This window comes from Aegilops tauschii, chromosome 7 (assembly GCF_002575655.3).
Source record: "Aegilops tauschii subsp. strangulata cultivar AL8/78 chromosome 7, Aet v6.0, whole genome shotgun sequence".
NCBI lineage: Eukaryota > Viridiplantae > Streptophyta > Magnoliopsida > Poales > Poaceae > Aegilops > Aegilops tauschii.
Genome location: NC_053041.3, coordinates 650,596,340 through 650,616,320, shown reverse-complemented (window position 1 = coordinate 650,616,320; position 19,981 = coordinate 650,596,340). Strand labels below are relative to the sequence as shown.

General features: G+C 46.2%; 1 pseudogene; it reads right to left on the bottom strand.

Moving 5' to 3' along the window:
* Nucleotides 1–8,202: 8,202 nt before the first annotated feature.
* LOC109764201 (uncharacterized) lies at nt 8,203–15,226 on the bottom strand (annotated as a pseudogene).
* Nucleotides 15,227–19,981: the final 4,755 nt, after the last annotated feature.

The following is a 19,981-nucleotide window of genomic DNA, read 5'->3' as shown; positions in this document are numbered from 1 at the left end:
GGAAGGCGACCTTGTGCTCTGGCTCATCCAGGATCAAACAGATGCACACAAGTTATCCCCACCTTGGGAAGGGCCCTTTGTGGTCAGTAAGAACTTGCACAATGGGTCATATTACCTCATTGATATTCAGGAACATAAAGACTCGCGTAAATCTGAGGAGGAGACCCGTCGGCCGTGGAACATAGCTCAGCTTCGGCCTTACTACACTTGAGCTACCGGCTCTCGTGGTGTACATATTTATCTCAGCCATGTATATATTATGATAAAGCAATAAAGCAGGACCTCTGTCCTTTGCTCTCTTCCAAATATGTGTGTTGTTTTTTACATGCTGACTTACAGAAGATCCGGCTTATGATCGTCTTCGAATCTAGCTGTAAGCAGTAAAGTCACTTGGGGGCTTCCTGTTCACACATGGGTCGTATTCGAACCAAAGAGAACATAGCTGTCGATACCCATTTGATTGGCAAAGTGCCGAGCTCATTGGGAGGTTGCCTCTGGTCATATTTGAATCATAGTGTAACCCCTCTGAGAACCGACGTGGATCGTATTCGAATCAGCGTCGTTAAACAATTTTCAGAATCACTTGGGGGCTTCCTGTTCAAACATGGGTCGTATTCGAACCAAAGAGAGCATAGCTGTCGATACCCTCTTGATTGGCATCACCACACCCACTGGGGGCTATATGATCGTATCCGAATCTTAGCTTAACCCCTTTGGACCGAGTTTCTGGTCGTATTCGAATCGGAAGCCCCTAAGTTTTTATATTTTATCACAAGTCTACTCTAATCATGTCAAAGTATGTACTGCCGGGTCTCACTTGCCGGCTTAATTTTGGTTTATCTTGTTAGTTGAACATCATGGATGTCATCAAGACAAGTAAATTCGAGTTAAGGTACCAACCGTGCTACCCGGGTTATTTAAACCGGAAGTATGCTTACAGGCTGTTAAGTGTGTTATCACAGCTATGTTTAGAGTATAGTTAAGGACCAGTCTTTTTGGTTCGTATTCCGGGTTATCCATCTCAGACACCTGATTCTCAGGGCGGTAAGCCGCCTGGCGACTTGTGATTTGCCTTTCTATGCAGATACTTAAAGGCACCTTTTAAGGTTGAGAAGGACAAAGGGATAATTACGACCCGGAAGAACACAAAGGATAATTTCAAGGGATTTCAGCATTCATTACGTGCACGATGGCACGGCAGAGATAAAATGTTGCACCTAGTCTATTACAAAATTCCTCAAATCTCAAGGTTGGAGCGTTGTTTGGTGAACCGCCAGCCGCTTTATGATGCCTGCTGGGTTGAAGTCCCCTGCTCGTCTTCTGCTCCGGTTGATCCCAAGACCTCGAAGGTTGTCGACTTCCAGTCGATGCCGCTAAGAGCTTCAAACTGGGCTTCTTCGTCAATTAACCCGGCCGGGTCAATCTCCGGGGCGAAGGTGTGCTGACGAGCCGGAGGAATCAGATAGAGAGCTTCATAGCGAGGGGTTGGAATCCTCTGATTCTCCGCGTTGTATCCCGGCTGATACTTGGTTAAGTCGGTGTCGTTCCCGATGATGGTGGCCACCGGGCGCACAGCCTTCACACACGCCGCGAAATCCTTCTGGTCGAATGCTGAGCCGTCTTCTTTCAGGCTGGGGTAACCCAGGGCGATGTCTGCCGGGTCTAGCTCCGGCAAGAATGCTTTGGCCCGGCTCAGCGCGGCGATTGCTCCGGCTCTCGCGGATGCTCGTCGTAGCTCCTGGATCCGTTGCGGCAGAACTGCGAGCCGGCGCAGGACTTCGGCCAGATGAGTTGGCACCTCATTCGATAGGGCCACCACAGCTAAGGCCCGCTGTGACCCGGTGTAGAGCTGTTCCACCAGGGTGTATACGGCCTTTAACTTGGTGACCACGCTCTGGTTCAGGTTGGCGCTTCTGGAACCTGTTTAACAAACATCAGATGACCCGGTGACAAGGATGAATCAGGAGATGTAAACATTCTAACATGGATGAAAACCGGTGAGGCGACTTATCGAAGATGGCGGCTACTATTTGGGACACCTGGCGCTTTAGGCTGGAGAGCTCGGCGGTTTTTTCAGAGAGTGCCTTCTCCGCCTGTTCCGCCCGAGTTACCAGTGCGGCTTTTTCCTCAGCCCAGGCCTTCCGCTCAGCATCAAATTTGGTCTTCAGTTTCTCTTGAGCGGCGATGCTGGAGACAAACTTGGCGTTTGCCTTCCGGGTCTCCATCTCCTGTGCCTTCAGCCGGCTCTTAAGATCCGCAAGGTCCAACTCCAATTTCTTGCCAACAGCATGTATATATTTCCGGGTTATTAACAGTCATTATATAAGTCCCAAGCGCTTTCCAAGCAAAGGCACTTGGCACTTGGGGGCTAATGCATATTGAACGTATCTATCTATGTGCTGCCGGTTCACTTGGGTAAGCCGGAATCTAAGTCTACAACATATTCAAGTATAAGTCATAGACTTGGGGGCTAGCATGACAAGGGTCACTATGCAGAAAGTAAGAAGACAGCAGAAGGATACCTCAGATTTTTGCTGGATCTGGTTGACCATGGCGATCTCGGCGTCCCGGCTCTTGTGAACCTGGCTGATGTAGCCAGAGACGAGCTCTCCAATGCTCAAGTCGGTGTAGCTGGAGAGGTCCAGATTCACCCGGTGGGGCTGCAGCAACTCCCCCTTTGCGGAGCACTTGGCCAACGCGGTCGGTCTCCCCGGCTCAACGAATTCCGTCCGGGTGATCACCACGTCCGGGTCGTCTGCTGGAGGGGTTGAGCCGGAGGCCTCCGGGTTAGCCGCCGCTTCGGTCGTTGTCTTGGTAGTCGGAGCAGGGACTTCAGGCGCCGTGTCCATTGGAATGGTGGCTTCGGGGGCAGAGGCAGCTGGCGGCTCTTGAGCCGTCGCCTCCGGCTCAGGCAAGTCCGGCACTCCGGCTGACCGGGTCTTCTTTGCTCTTTTGGTGAGCTTTGCCTGGGCACTGAAAAGGCAGAAGTGTTAGGCATACAAAGAGTAAATACAGACAGATAATGTAAGGAGATTATTATTACCCGGGGGCAGTCTTGAAGGCCGGCAGACTTGACTGCATGGAGTCACCCGAAGAGTGGGAGGTCTCCTGGTAATTGGAGTCAGAAGAGTTGAGTGGCTGACGGATGACACCCGCCAACGGATGAAAAGGGTACAGGTGAGAAAAAACCTCAGTACGACGCTTCCTTGTTGCGTCGGGTAACCCGGCGGAGAGGTCGGTGTCCTTGCGGGCCCGGGTGTGACGCCGACTCTCGTGAACCTGCTGCTTCAAAAGAAATTGAGGGTCTTGATGAGCTAATGGATGGGAAAAGCTTACTTTCCGGGTTACCCTTCGGACTTTCAGCTGTGGAAAGGGCTCCGAGCCGGAGGAAAGTGATGTTACCTCTTCAACCACCGGGTTACTGGCGCCGGTGTCATCCTGTCAATAAGCAAGTGTTGATAAGGCGGACAGCATCAGACAACATATACAGCAAGAATTTAAAAGGTTTAAGGGTTACCTCTGACTCGGAGCTGTCGCTTAACTGCATTAGCTCCGAAGCAGTGGGTCTGCTTCCCTTCTTGCGAGGGGCGGCTTTCTTGGCGGCTTTTTTCGCCTTCCTGGCCTTCTTGGCCGCCTCATGGTCATACTTGACCCGCCAGAATTTATCATCAGCCTGAGAAATACAGTAATGAATTCTTAAAATGGTTCAGAGCAAGGTGACATACAAAAGAAGTTGAAAGGTTAAAGTCAGCGGCTTACCGCAGGGGCTGGATTGGTCTTGCAGAACGGGGCTAGCCCGGTCCTTCCACAGTCTGCCAGGCTCTCGTTCAACAGAGCCTTGGTCTCTTCTTCAGCGACGTCTTCTGGAAGATCATTGCGACTGTGCCTCTGCGGGTCATCCTTTCGCCCGGTGTACTCACACATTAAGCCGGGGCGGCGGCTCAATGGGATCACCCGCCATGAGATCCAGACCCGGACTAGATCAATTCCGTTCAGACCGTTGCCTAGTAGGGCCTTGATCTTATTGACCGTTGGAAGCAGAGGCTGGCGTTCCGCGGCAGTCAGTTTATCGGATAGTGGATGAGTCGGCTCCAGGCGCGTTGGGCGAAAGCCGGGCAGCGGATTCTCGTCAGCCGGGGACGTATCTTGGCAGTAGAACCAAGTCATATTCCGGTCCTTAGGGTGGCTCGGCGGCTCTGCGTAAGGGAATAGGCAGTCCCTACGTCGCTGGATAGATATGCCGCCTAACTCTAGACTTGGCCCGTTGGCACACTCATTTTGGCGGTTTAAATAAAACAGCTCTCTGAAGAGCAGCAGACTCGGCTCTTCTCCAAGATACACTTCACAGAAGACTTGGAAGTTGCAGATGTTGGATATGGAGTTGGGTCCTATATCCTGAGGCTGAAGGTCAAAGAAGTTGAGCACGTCCCGGAAGCATTTTGAGCCGGGCGGTGCGAAGCCCCGGCTCATATGGTCCGCAAAGATCACTACCTCCCCGTCCCTCGGCTGTGGTCTTTCTTCGGACGGATCAGGGGCACGGTAGGACATCACTTCCTTCTTGGGCAGATATCCGGACTTAACGAAGCTGGCCAGGGTCTCGTCAGTGACGTTGGATCTCATCCAGTTGCAAGTGATGGGAGCCTTGGGAGGCATGGTGAAGGTTGGTGGTCTATGATAAAGAGAAAAGTATCCGGGTCAATTATAAGCCGGAGATCTATTGTTCAAACTAAGGTGGCGGCTTATGAAGGGGACTAATGATATATATTCAGATACGGTGGGTTATCTAAGCCGTAGGAGCATTCAGAATAAGTTGGTCATCTACGGCTTACTACAGTTAAGCCGGAAGAGTCTACAGAGCATGGTTCTCCTTAAACCGGAAAGTTCTACGGCGCGTGTTTTCTTTAAGCCGGAAATGTAAGCCGCCAAGATTTAGTGGTTGCAGTTTTTACTAAGTGTGGTAAAACAGGTTTCACATACTACCGTAACTTTTTTGGATCAAAATGGTCGGAGCAGAGAAAATTTTCTAGACCTAAAAGACAGAGGCAGGAGAAGTTCTTGAGGTTGAACATGATTCTTATGCAGTAAAAAGAGGATTTCTTGCAGATGAAATGGGTCTCAAACATCTACCGCAGTGGTTCTACGCAAGGTTAAAAGATCAACCAACTACAGTGGCAACAAGGACTACCGAGTTTGTGGGTAATGGTGACGAACACGAAGAGCTGAAGGAACCCTACCACAGATCTGTTCTAGCAAGGCAGAGAAGACTCACCAGAGTTGGGGAAGAGCGGAAGTCGCCGCCGTTACCTGGCCCGAGTCAGGGTGATGCAGCGGCCGGGTTGATGAAGATCAGGGGCGCGACGGCGGCGGCAGTGGCAGAGCTCGGGCAGAAGAGCGACAGCGCGAGGAGGAAGAAGGAGAGCGTGAGAAGAGAGCATTGGGCCGGCCTATTTATAAGGCAGAGTCATAAGTGGGCGCGAGATTCAAGGAGACCACGGCGTGGTTATCTCCCCCTCACGACGCCTCGATTTTCGGAAAGACAGTAAAAGCGAAGATCCGTTGCGGATCTGGCGGAGTAAAAAGCGGACTTAATGGAGGATGACGTCACGGCGGATTATCCGGAGTCCAGAGGATAACGTCACTCCGGGTTATGGCCTTCACACAAATGGTAAGCCGGAGATGTTTTCTGTCGGCAGAGTTGAAGATTGACATGAGCCGGCTCAAATCAATCTGGAGCCTAATGTTGAGGATATGGACCTTAGAGTCACCCGCCAGGAGGGGCCGGGTTACTCGTAGGGTCGTTGCCCGAAGCCCGGAGCCAAGGTTCAAGACGATGGGCCAGAGATGGGCTGAGACCCAGATATGGCTTAAGGCCCGTAGTTACAATCATTACTATAATAGAACTTGTAGTATAAGACAAGTATTGTTTAGAGTCCGAGCCGGACACTCTTATGAGCCGGCCGGGACTCTAAGGGCTGCTGGGCGTCAGCCTCCCTATATAAAGGGACGACCCGGCAGCGGTTTAAGGGCGACAACAAGATCATCGAGAGCCGGGCGTAGCTGTTTAGCTCCCTGGCGATCGTAACCCTAATCAATAACACCTCGAACTGGATGTAGGCTTTTACCTTCACCGTAAGGGGCCGAACCAGTATAAACCTTCGTGTCCCTTGTCCCGCATAACCCTTTCAAGCTTCCTAGTTGCGATGGCTCCACGACTAAGTCCTAGCTCGAGGACATCTGCCGTGACAATTCCACGACAGGAGCAAATAAATTTATTGTCCAAATCATGACATGCCATCTGATGATATGAATAAACAAACTAAGCAATAGTTACATCAGAGCCAGCCAATACACAATATCAGTACATTGTTAATAGGTTTATTGATTAGCTTTGTTTCTTTCCAAGTAATCTAACACAATCACCAAGGTATTAAATGATTTCCGAATAGTATCATTAAAAGTATGTGCGAGTTAGCCATTTCATATTTGATATTTGATTTGTTATTTCCAAAGGATGGAGATAGCCGCAATGAATGAAACACATGGAAAGAAAAGGAGGCTATAAGCTTTTCAGTCTAGCAAAGCAACAATCAAGTGGTGATGACATTCCTATAAAATAACTGGTGATTGTGCAAAATATGAGATGGCTGAATATTATGTTGTATATTGATCTGACCCGTGTATGGGGTATATATAAAAGTGTGATGGAGGGAGAGAGACTTGGAGTAGAGGACAAGTGAAACCTATCTTATCTCTCCCGTGATCCAGTCTTGGTGTATGGCCTGGTGCTGCTGAGTTGTGGTTGGTTGGTGTCACCGTCGACGTCGCGGTACATGCTGCGTGTTCCGCGCGGACGGAGTTGTTGACACTACAACACGGCTGAGTTTTAAAGGCATTTCCTAGAAGGCGTTTTATTAAATGCCTTAGATTGGCTTGACTAGAGGCGTTCTTTAGAAAATGCCTTCAAATGTCGTAGTAAGCAAGGCGCTTACACGGAACGCCTCAGTCCATATTCCCGTTCTTCTTCTTCTTCTTCCACAAATACTTGTCTCAACTTAGCATAAGATAGCTAACCACACATGTCATGTGGTAACGCCTCCGTCCATATTGAATTGAAGGCATTTATAAAAAACGCCATAGTACGTCACAGTATATGGGGCATTTTGCGAAATGGGAGGGGGGGGGGGGGGGGGGGGTGGCATTTAACAATTTTTAATCATGTATTTGAAAAAATGTCAACTTTTCAAACATATTTTTTTGGTGTCAATGTTTTTTCATACACATTCTATATTTTTTGTATAGATAAGGAATCAGCCCACAGTGGGCCGACAGGACGCAATCAGCCCACAGTGGGCCGACAGGGGCCAATCGGCCAGCTGTAGGCCGACTGGAGTCCAATCAGCCTGTTGTGGGCCGACTAGGCCCAGTTGGCTTGCAGCGGGCCGACGGTGTATTATTTTTAAAAAAAATTACTCAGCGTAATATTTATGAAAATTAATAAAAAAATGTATTATTTAAAAAAAATTAGCTATGAACAGAGTCTAATAGCTGCAAGCAATATGTAGTTTTCAGAATTGCAGGCAATCAGCCGTGGAAAAAGAATAACAGCAATCAGCACCAAGAAAGGATGTTACACATCATCAGCTGAAATCGAACTGATGATAGCCAGGTGCTTTGAAATGTTGGATGTAAGACTTTTTATTATGAAATTAGTGCTCATAACTGTTTGGAAGCCAGGCTTTCTTCCTACCCAGGTTTCAGGCGACATGTATTTATTTATTACTTTGTTTGCTGATACTTTGGTTGGTTTTCAGTGCACAAGGGCTGTGGCGAGCTATACACTGTGTCGGGTGGAGCCTTTTTTAAGTGCCCTTTTTCTTTCTATACATTTAGTAGAAACCATTTTGTTTGGTCTAATAAAGTAGGGAGTACTTCCAGCGGTAGAATCTCTGAAGAGAGATTTCATTACATGTAGGTTGAGAACATGGCAGCTTGGTAGTGTGGCGTTATTGAATGTGTCGGTTGTTGCTGTCCATCAACTGTTCAGTTCCTTGTTATTTTGGGTGGATACAGTGTAAGGCAGGGATGTCGTGTCTGGCTGGAGAGAAAAAGATATATTTTCTGAAGGAAACAGAGTAGTTACTGTCATTACTGAGGCAATTCATTGTTAACGGTGTGCCTTTCTGAATTTAGACAGATAACAGATGAGTTGAATCACCCTGTATTGCATTCGATGAGCAGTAGTGTTACAACGATACAAATTGGGAGGCTGAGAAGCTCCCGCGAGAGACGGCACAATCTGTACATCGTGCAGTTTGGCCTAGCTAGATCCAATAATCTAGGATACAGTTATAATAGGAAACGCAAACATATAAGTCGGTGACGAAGCAGGCCAGAGTAGCGAAGCGCTGCCATGCCAGGATGCTCAAGCCAAGGCAAGTGCTAGAATGGCCGAGGTGCTTGCGTGCACATTGCTGAGTTCTAGTTGAACCTACAGTGGTATGTATACCAAGCAGTATGCGTGCTGGTGTTTTGAGTGATCTACTCCATCCAAATGAAAAGCAGTAGTGTGCTGTTTCATTTTTATTGCCGTGAAGCAAGCACTGATCATTTCGCCACTGCCTTCCATCTTATATGTGCTGGCAAAGAGAAGCAATCCACACAAAAAAAATGTAATTAAGCACTTGTCACCGTTCTAGCAGGGAATGATGCAGAATGATCCAAACGCTAGAGGACAGTATAGTACAAACCATCCGTGCGAAGGTAAAAATGATTGGCCTGGTTGGAGTTTTCTCATCGCACTGGCTTTCGATCAAGGAGCCACCAGTGTTGTGGGCTGAAGAATGAAGATGTGTTTGGTTCACTGCAACCAAGGAAAAAAAATAGGATGAGGAATAAGTCAATACTCAAGAAGTCGGTACAGTACAACTTGAAATATAAAGTCAAGATGCAGATGTGAACATAATAAGTTTGTTTTGATTATTCCTAATAGGTTCTGAAATATGCACACAGCCTATTACCTCCACGACTATTCACTATTTCAACTAATGTGTTGTGTAGTTCCAGAGCTGTACCACATGCCAGGGCTATCAAGCAAAGGAAGAATCTTTGTTCCGTCTGAAACTTTGAAAACACATTCACATTCACATTCACATATGCACACAGCCTAATAGGTCCATTCACATTCCTACTTTTGTGCAGAAAAGCGAACAATTACAGAACCACCTTCCATATAGATGCAAAGGGCGAACATACTAGACAAACCTTTCAGTGATAGCCTGACATCTCAATATATGAAGTTGGATCCAACGGGTAGTACCATTCTTGTCTGGCTGAAAAGATGATGTACCAACTAAATTAATATCATAACTCGCGTAAGCTTCTGAGAGTACATGTTATTTGAAATAGGAAAGACTGAAAAGGGTGAACAACTGAAAACTGTTATACCTTTCTTTTGATCCTCAAACCTGAACTTTCTAGGTACACCGCCAAGTCTCTGTGAGTAACAACCATATGAAAACGCTAAGTACCAGGAACCATGCCAGAGCAAATATGATGAATACCTAACAAGCCAAGAGAAATGGTGAATGCTAGAACATCTGGCATCGAGAGTAATGTAGCAGTGGGTGAGAAAATGGCAAACCTTAATATCAGTAGCGAAGCACAGAAGTCTCGCCTATTATGTGGTGATATTTTGAACCTCACAACCAAAGTTGCCAGGTACACCCACCAAGTCTTGACCAGCGATGCCGGCCAAAATTTAAATGCAAATTACAAACAAGCCTATGAGAACAAGGATAAGAACACCTGCACAACAAGTCAAGCAAAATGTTGAACGCCAGGAAACCTATTAATGATAGCATGTAGCAGTGATAAAAAAAATTACAAACCTTGTATCAATAGCAGAACACTGAAGGCTGACTTATTCTCCAATCATTTCGTGGTAATATCTTGATCTCGACAGTCAATTTAGTAGTGTACACGAAGTCCCGATGAGTGATGGCTACCGAAATTTAAATGCAAAGTATGTAGAAGCCTACGAATACATGAAAGGTTTTTTGATTTTCGTCCAGGAAGTAAAACAAAGAAACTCCCATAAGGCATTAACTGAAAATTATAGTGATTTTATCAACTGGTATGTACGAAGACAGGGCACATGGAGAATCAATTGTTAAACAATTGTTTCATAGGAAAACCATTTTCACTCCTCTGGGAACAAAAATGGCAATCTGATATATGGTAGATCAGGAGTTAAGATCAGGAGTTAAGATCCAGTTAGATGTACATACCAGATTTGTGAACAGGAAGGTAGAAGGTTTCTGGTAATATCAATAATGCAGCATCGAAGTCGAATTCATTTCTGAATTATGCTATTGTAATATTCTGATTCTCACACCGGAACTACTTAGTACACCATCAAATCTTTGAGGAGTAATGAAAATCCAAATTTATAAGCAAAGAAGCTACAACCCTATGAGAAGAAACACCTGCACAGAAAACCAATTTCACGATTTTTGTCCAGGAAGAAAATAAAAAGAAACTTCATGAAGCACTAACTGATAATCAGACCTGTTTTCTCAACATGTGAGTGAGAAGACAAGGGGAATGGAGCAAAGTTTTAAGTTAGATGTACTTACATGATTTGTGTACAAGAAGCAGGCCACAAGACCCTCATCTATGTGACAAGTGTACAAGGCTAGAAGAATGTACATGGGAGCCCCAAGGCAGAGACCTGCATAGCAGATGAAAACAAGCACTAATTAGATTATGTTGCAGGGGGAAAAAGCAAGGGTGGTTGTGGGATCTGGGAAGCGATGGGGACAAACAAGGAAGTAGCTTTTCTTACCTTGGACCAGTCTCACAGTTACAGGAAGATTTTTGGGATGGTTCCCACTAACCCCTGGCACTGCTGTGTTAGCTCCGCGCTGCCGCAGCGCCAGACATCTAATTCTTGAAGTGATTTGGGGAGGCCATCCTCTGGCAGTGACCGGACAAGTGGACATGACCAGACCGATAATTCCTTGAGGTTGGTGAGCTTTTGCAGCCCTGCAGGGAGGCTCTGAAGCTTGCTCAAGTTGATAAACATCAGTTTCTGGAGGGAGACCAGCAGGTGAAGGGCGTCCTCTTGGTCCTTAGTAAAGCACTCCATCTCTTGGTTGATACAGAAGATCAGGATGCTGAGGGAGGAAGACAGGAGGTTGCAGATGGGCACAGCTAGGATTCCCATGGCATCATCCGTATAGAGCTCCTGCAGTTTGCATCCATTCAGGGGCGAAACAAGCTGCTGCAGTTCCTGCTCTTTTCCTCCATTCAGAAGCTGCTGCTTTAACTCCTGATTCAATCCAGCAAAGAATCCAGGGCTGCCACAAATGCTTAACTGTATGAGCTGTCCCCCAGCGGTAAGGAGATGCCCCAGGGTCCCCATGCCTTCCACACCCGCAACATGGAGCTGTTGCAGAGAGGATGGAAAAGGGCAGCAGAATGGAGAACTCTTTGCTGATAGTATCTTTGGGCACAACGAAATTTGTAGAGTCTTGAGGGACCGCAGGGCCTGGAGCCCTCCCCTGGCAAGAAGAAAAGGGGGGTCCACCAGGACCAGCTCTGGACAACTCCGGATGCTCAACAGCTGCAGTGTGCCAGAGAGTTGGGCAGGCAAGAGCAGCAGCCCTGAATCATCTTCTTCTTTCTCCTCCACCTCCGTAGCTGATGATGTTGTTTGTTGCACATCCAACCCCACTGACAGTTGTGTTATCTTTTCACATTTTTCGATTTCCAATTTGGAGATGCTTGGGAGGTGGGTGAGGAGCTCTGTCAATTCCTTCCCACATGATTCCTCACCCTGGACCACAAGATGCTCAAGGGGGTGCTGCCATTCCACATCACCCTCTACAACCACACCATCTGAACCCTCTACCATCAACTTCTTCAGTGAGGTCAACAGCAGAAGGTGCTTTGACTGCAGAGCTGGGCACTTGTGGAGTAACAAACGCTCAAGACATGCCAGCTTGCTGAATGCTACCACCTCATCTAAGCTCTGCAAATCATCCTTTCCTGCAATATCCAAACAGCGTCCCCCAACGAAGGAATTTTTTGAGTACTCGAGCTTGTCTAGTAGCTTGACATCACTTATGTTGACACTATGCAGAGTTTCAGTCCATGGGATATGAGCCACTAACAACAGTTCTGGACACTTCTCTATCTGAAGCTCTTGCAGTTTGGGAAACCAATCACTATTCTGGCCTTGATCTGATGTGTAAACAATCTGGCTTGCAAATGGCAACTCCAACAGTTGAGGGCAGTCTTTTATAATCAATACTTGCAAAAGAGGAAACATATGATCCGCATCCTGTGATGCTACCCATTTTCCAAAACTTCCCAAGCCAACAAGCTCAACCCTTATTAGCTTGCAAAAGCTTTGCTCTATAACAAACTCCTCCATTGCGGGAATATGTTCCAGTACTACTTTACCAAGGCCCCACATCTTCCCCAAAGGAGGGAGACATTGCCAAGAAACACCAGAGAGATGAAGAGTTTCAACAGTGACCTTATAACCCAGCCATGCTGGACAAGAAGAGCCTTTGTGCCCTCTAATGCACAACTCCTGAAGATATCTATGTGGTTGAAGGCTCTCAAGGACAACTGCTTCCACACCAGGCTCTATATTAGACCGCTCATTATCCCAATCTAATGTTAACCTCTCCAAGTGGATATTCTCTCCCAGATTTGTTTTGGCTGCTTCTTCTATAGTGTGTATATTCTCAAGGTTATAGATGCCAAGCTCCCTTAGTTCCGTCAAATGCTCTAGTTGACATGGTTCAAACCCTTCAAATTTTTTATTGACTCTAAATACCATCAACTCCTCTAAGTGTTTGAGTTTTCCCACATTGACAATATCAGAATGCAACTCATCAGCTGGCGTATAAAACCGACGCATGTTTACAAGGTTGCTGAACTCTTTGGGCAAATGACAGTTTTGGCACCATGACCCTAGATACAAAATCCTTAAATGATAAAATCTAGAAATGATAAGTAGTAAATGCATCTCCCTCTCACACTTTGTCCCCAGATATAGGTACCGTAGATGAACAAGTGCTGAAAAGTTATGTAATATGGACTCAACTGAAAAGGAGATTTTATCCAAACGGAGAACACGAAGAGCATTTGCTTCCCTAAAAAAATCACCCAGAATGCTGACAAAGCTTTCATCCACTTCTCCAAATAACATCAAAGTATGCAACTGTTTGACATTCAAACTTGTCTTCAGTTTTCTCAATTGCCTCTTAAGCTTTTCAAGAGAAATTTTATCAACATCATCTATGATTATTGACAAGTGGTGGATGTTTGGATTAATTTCTTCTAATCTCACACTAGAATGATGCACAGTAAGACATTCATGAGATGCAACTTGCAATGCTAAATTATGTAGCAGGTCATGCATAACATAACATGGATAACCATAACGACTCTCCTCTCTGAAAAATCCCCATGCCACCAGATCCTTTAAATTCTTCGAGCCTGTAAGTTGAAGTGTTTGGTTTCGTGCACCAGGTTGTAAGATACCTAATCCAATCCACAAGTTGATTAGCTGGGTGGCACTATACTTGTGATCTTCAGGAAACAATGCAGAAAAGGAGAAACATTGTTGGTGTTCGAAAGGAAGATGGTCATAACTAAGCTTCAATGCAGGCATAATGCCATTGGCATCGGTCTGTGTCTCCCATCCTTTACTTTCTAACACCCTTAACCAATGATGCAAACTAAGGTCTTTACTTAATAATGCACCAACTGTTTTTGCAGCAAGAGGGGAGCCCCTCAGTTTTTCCATTATCTTATTTCCAATCTCGAGCAAACAATACTGATCACTTCTAACAGGCTCATTGCCAAAGATAAATGCAAGGAATAACTTCCTAAATTCTTCGGATTCTATTCCCTGCAATTCAATATGATTAACTGTTCCAACCATCTTTGCTATTTCTGGAAACCGAGTTGTGACTAGAATCATGCTACCCGGTTCTTGTGATGTTTTGAGTGGCAACAATAACCTTTTCCAATCATCCCTGTCACTAAACTCCCATATATCATCCAGTACAAGCAAAAACCTTTTAGATTTTAATCTCTGTTCAATCAGATCTTCTACCTTGCCATCTTTTCCCCTTCAACTGGAGGGATGCATGTTTTAATCTCTTCTAGCAGCTTATTCAAATTGAAACTGAGTGACACACATATCCAAATAATGACTTGAAAATGATTTTGAACTTGTTGGTTTCTATGTATGTGTTGTATCAGAGTTGTTTTTCCTATTCCTCCTGGACCGACAATCGGAAGCACAGTTACATCATGGCCAAGGTATTTACCGTTGGTCATATCATGTATGATGGTATCCATGATATGGTCCCTCCCATACAATTTTGGCTCTATACTTTGACTGGTGGTGATGGGACGACTCTGGGAAATATCTGGGATAGTCATAGGGTCACAACTCTGCAGAATCTGGGTAACCTCTTTACGCACAGGCTGCAGTTGCTCTACAATGTGGCGCATTCTTTCAGAGATATGAGCCCTATTAAACTGCGGCATTGGTGTTTCTCCATGTGGCGCACCACAAAGAGTTGGCTGGCCAGAACGATCATCATGGACATGTGGGGAAGATGAGCAAGGGAGGAGTTTACCGAGCTTGGGCATGCATCCACTGACCTCCTCATTGGCATTTGGTGCGGAGGAGGAATTCCCGCGTGACCTCTGCATAGCACGCGGCAAAGCGCAACAGCTTGCCCGCTGTCTTGCCTCTTCTACTTCTCTACCAACGCCTGCAGGGCTGGGAGCAGAACAACAGAATGAGGATATAAATGGCAGTTTGCCAACAGCTTTGGCGAAGTGACGAGCATTGAGGGCAAGGTCGTGGACCCCGCCCTTGGCATGCTGGTCTGCAGCATCGGATGTGCCGTTGAGCTTGTCGTGGATGCGAAAGTAGTCCAGCTCATCCAGCAAATCCTCGGCAGAGAGCGCTGAGTCCCGCAGCTTCCCCAGCAGCTCCTGCATGGCCGGGCCATCAACCTGCTTGTGGCTGGCAGTTTCGAGGGTGGCCTTCACGAGCAGCAACTCCATCCTCAAGGCCTCAATGTTGAGACCCAAGTTCTTGGTGTCACCCCAGGCCTGCAGCATGCCATCAGCAACGGGGGCCAGCGCCTGGCTCACCACCCATTGCGCCGCGCTGAGGAGCGCATCCATCCTGCGGCGATGTATTTAGGATTAGTGATGTAGCGATGAATCAACAGAAATTCATTAGGGTTGATGCAACATAGCAGTAAATGATACTCACTACAGAGGATATTAGTTATACTTGTAAGTCGTTGCTAGCAAGTATAAGGAGGGGCAGGAGAGCAACGAATAAAAAGCACTTACGTAAACACACGGGAGGGGTGGCGCCTGCCGTCCGGCCGGCGCACGTCGTGGAGGCAGTCGCCGGCGAGGGATATCTGGATGAGAGTTGTGTTGCTCAGCTGAGGACAGAGGGTGGAAATGTGGTGCATTAACTGCGGGAGGGAGGGAAGATATATAGAGAGATGATCAGATGGTAGTGATAGCACCAACGGCCAGGTCTGATGACTAACTAGATTAATCGCAGCCAGCAACACTAGTCGGCTTCAGATCTCGCACCACTGTCGTCAAGGCACGTGCACGTGCGTCAATCTGTGCGTGGCAGAAAGCACGTGACCTCGCTAAAGCATCCCGTTGGGCGAAAGAAAACAAAAGCCTCAGATCTTTTGCGCCAAACTAATTACCGCCCCATGCGCCAAACTAATGACCATGCAGCAACACCAGTGGCTTCAAATCTCACGCTGGTGCATGACCAGTGCCGTCGCAGTCTTCAAGGTTCGGTGTTCCCGGGCAATGCTGGCCTGATTGGTCGGTGTGGCACAGGCAGCATCAGTAGTTCAGGTTTGGCAAGGTCTGAGATCCACCTAATGGCACTCATATGCATATCTAGCTTATCTGTGCGTAGAGGCCATGAAAAAGAGGAGAGACCCACCATTAAATATCCAGACGGTGGAAATATTAGTTAAACAAACAAACGATATATTCATATATGTAGCTAAACTAATCACTCCACGCATAGCATCCCATGAGTACTTGTTAATTAGAATGAGCTGGGGATGGATGTGCTCGGGTCCATGTATAGTTGTGTCGGGTGAATGTACCAGGTCCAAATAAGGTTATGTCGGGTGAATGTACCAGGTCCAAATAAGGTTCAGTCGGGTGAATGTACCAGGTCAAAGTAAGGTTGTGTCCGCTGAATGTATCAGGTCCAAGTATGGTTGTATCGGGTGAATGTACCAGATCCAAGTAATGTTGGGTCGGGTGAATATATCAGGTTCATGTATGGTTGTGTCGGGTGAATGTACTAGGTCCAAGTATGATTCAGTCCGGTGAATGTACCAGGTCCAAGTAAGGTTGTGATTGCTGAATGTACCAGGTCGAAGAAGGGTTGTGTTCGTTAAACGTAACAGGTCCAAGTATGGTTGCATATGCTAAACGTACCAGGCCCAATTAGGGTTGTGTCCAATGAAATCGGCGGAGATGATATGGTACCAGGATGAGTCGAACTCCACCACTGTACCAGTCCAAGTGGGATATATGTCCGTCAGAATGGGCCGATGTGAGGCGGTTCGACCTCACCCAGCGAAAAGATAAGAGGGATAAAGATAGCAAGAGAGTGATAAAGGGTTCGAGTTGTTGATTATGGTCGATCGGGGATGGACATCTACTTCTCAAGCAATATTGGGATTTGGTAGAGGAGGACTTGCTCAAAACGCCCTCCATGACAGAACTGTTTCCTAGTCGTCGATGCCGCCAGTGCTGATGCGCACCACCCTTAGAACGGATATAGATAAAATCTCCATTATTTTTGTCGGGAACCGAAACTTTCTTAACCCGCCAATATGAACTTCAGCGAAGAAGCTCTGACACAGACGATGACCAAGGAAAAACCCTATATCGGGCTTCCTTGTGGAAATCAATTTATCGGGCAAACCATTTTATAGTTTTTTGAATTAATTATTTTGGTAACTACTGATCCATCAGAGCTAGATCTGGCGTCCTCCTCCTTCACGAGACCATCCCAGTCGATGGGATCAGGCTTGCTGACGAAGTCCAGGCCGTCGTTGGCCATGGCGGAGGGAAGGGGAGGGAGGATTTGGGAGACAAGGTGAGAGGAGAAGACGAGTGTGGACTGGTGACTTGGGTTCATCCGATGTAGGTGGGGTATTTGTGAGGATAAGCGGGCCATCGCGGGCCGATCCGACGTGGCAATCGTGTCTGGGCGCGTCTGGGCGTCCCATATCCGCCAAGATATAAGCCTCATATGCGGAGTGCGGTCAGTCCGGGCGTTTGGGCCGAGAAGGGGGGCCCGATTGGGTGGCGATTTTCCGTTCAAACACTAACTGGGCAGCCCGTTCAGATATTTGGGACTAATTTGAGGGCTCCGGTTAAACAACGTATCATTGGTTCTAATTACACCCACATCTATATGTTATATTTTTTTGGCAGTATAATGTGATAGGCTAAGCCGCATGTCTAGAACAAGAACAATTGTTCGAAACGGAGCAATTGATTTCTATTCTCTTTCCGCCCACCTGACGTGTAACCTACTCCGCAAACGACAGACGTGTCATGTGTGGTAGCCTTTACCTCGTCATGTCAAATTAATTCTTATTGGCTAATTGGTCTGGGTCACACGCTGACGATCATTCGGTACAGGCCTGAAATGTGCTCCCACATCGACAACGGTGCCTCCACCTGCGTTGGTAGATGTATGGTAACGCTTCGCAGATAGGGGTACCTCGTGTCCGTCTCGTACAACCACCGGGTATTGCTGATGCACCATCTGTAACGTCATTTGCCAGTGCCAACCTATTTTGTGTTTTCTGTGCTCGTCGGAGAAATCTAGAAATAGTGTGAAATTGATAAATAGAAAGGGGGTATAGAGATAAAGCGCGATAGCGAGAGACAAAAGGGGTTTCGTATGAACAATGAGATGGTTTGGTATTATAGCATCAACAACTGGAATCCTCAAACTGACCATACAGAACATAGGTCGAATGTAAGCTACAAGCTAATACATGAGTACTTTGACCTGGTCCATTCACTTGAACTTGATACATTCAGCCAACACAAAGATACTTCGACCTGATACATTCACTCGACACAACCATAATTGGACTGGGTACATTCAACCAACACAAAGATACTTCTACTTGATACATTCACCTGGCACAAACATAATTGGATCTACTACATTCAGCGGACACAATCATACATGGACCTGGTACATTCACCGCACACAAACATACTTGGACCTGATACATTCAGCGGCCACAATCATACATGGACCTGGTACATTCACAGAACACAAACATATTTGAACCTGGTATATTCAACCAACACAAAGATACTTGGACCTAGTATATTCATCCGACACAAACCTAGCTAGACCTCGAACATACAGCGGACAAAACTATAGTTGGCCTGGTATATTCACCGGACACAAACAATCAGTTGACACAACCATACAACACCCATAAAAGGATTCCGACCAAGCAAAATAGATGATTTCACACGCCTAAGAAATCAAGCAAAATTAAAAACGTTTTCTTCATGTGGGCCCCGCACTACCTCTTCACACCCGTGTCCTACGACATACCGAAAACATGACTCAATTGATGGTCCACACAAACATAAGTTAGCTTACCATACACACATGGAGACAATAATTTATATCAAACATTCTCTCCTCAAGTTATAACGAGTGTGAGATCCACTTCCCAACTATCTATTACAACATGATTTGGCCGACTTTGGTGAGGCAGGAGCGACGACGGTGGCACATCTTCAACTCGCTCCGGTGTTTGTAGTCATATCTACGTGGTCTATGGACCTAGATATAATTATTACTTCCGGTTTTGTTTGCTCAACTTTAACGGTTGATAAAAACATAAAAAGAAATTATCGTTGAAAAAAACATTGTATGGGTTTGAAATGGCTAATCACATCCGAAACAATACTAATGAGTCTCGTGGTACGAACAAATGTCCCACTCAAAGGAAATTCCAAATAACTACTCAAATAACGGTCGACTACAAAAACCTAGTCAAATAATTAACGTTGTGATTACTAATGGAAATCAAGACAAGGCATATGTAGCAATTTAGATGTTGATGATATTGACCATAATCTTCACACTAGCCACATACTTTTGTCAAATGCGGCAATGTGACGAGGTCTATCTATAACGCCAAGTATCATGCATGCAAGGCTCTCGTATACCACTAGGCTGAAGTGCCTCTTAGCCACCTATGACTCGTAGGACGTATAGCCACCATTTGATGGATACGACCACCCATACTCCTTTATGAGGATTAAATTTTTTGGTTGTAAGTATCATGCCACACTGCGGCTGCTTGCGAAGCTACACAATCTTTCTGATGCAGCAAAAGTAGATTCCAACACATGTTTCCCATGCACACACTGAACAAGAGCGTGCCCAGTCACATCAGACTCGTCCGCGAAACTAGTTCTGCATCACATAAAAAACAACCACGTCGCATGAAAGTCGTTGTACAAAACTTTCACGTAGCTCAGCATTCGCGTTGTTGAAATTTAAGGCCGAACGAGTATTCCTATTTTTATTTCCCTTCTTAATTTTACTGGGTCGTAATCAGCGGGGCATCAAATAATAACTCAATATCCGAATTTAATTATGCCGAAAAACAATGGCCGGGCAAGAACAATATCCACACAGTGCAAGTACCGACCCACGTATCGAAGCCACTATTGTATAGTCGTAGTATCAGGCACTAAATCGTAGACTATAATAGTACCCAGTACCACTGGGTCTAGGGTACAAGAAGGCAGAGTACCTTTGTTGTCGTGCTTGAGGAGTTGCGCCAGGTAGATTTTTGACGATTTGTTCCGGGTAAGCACATAA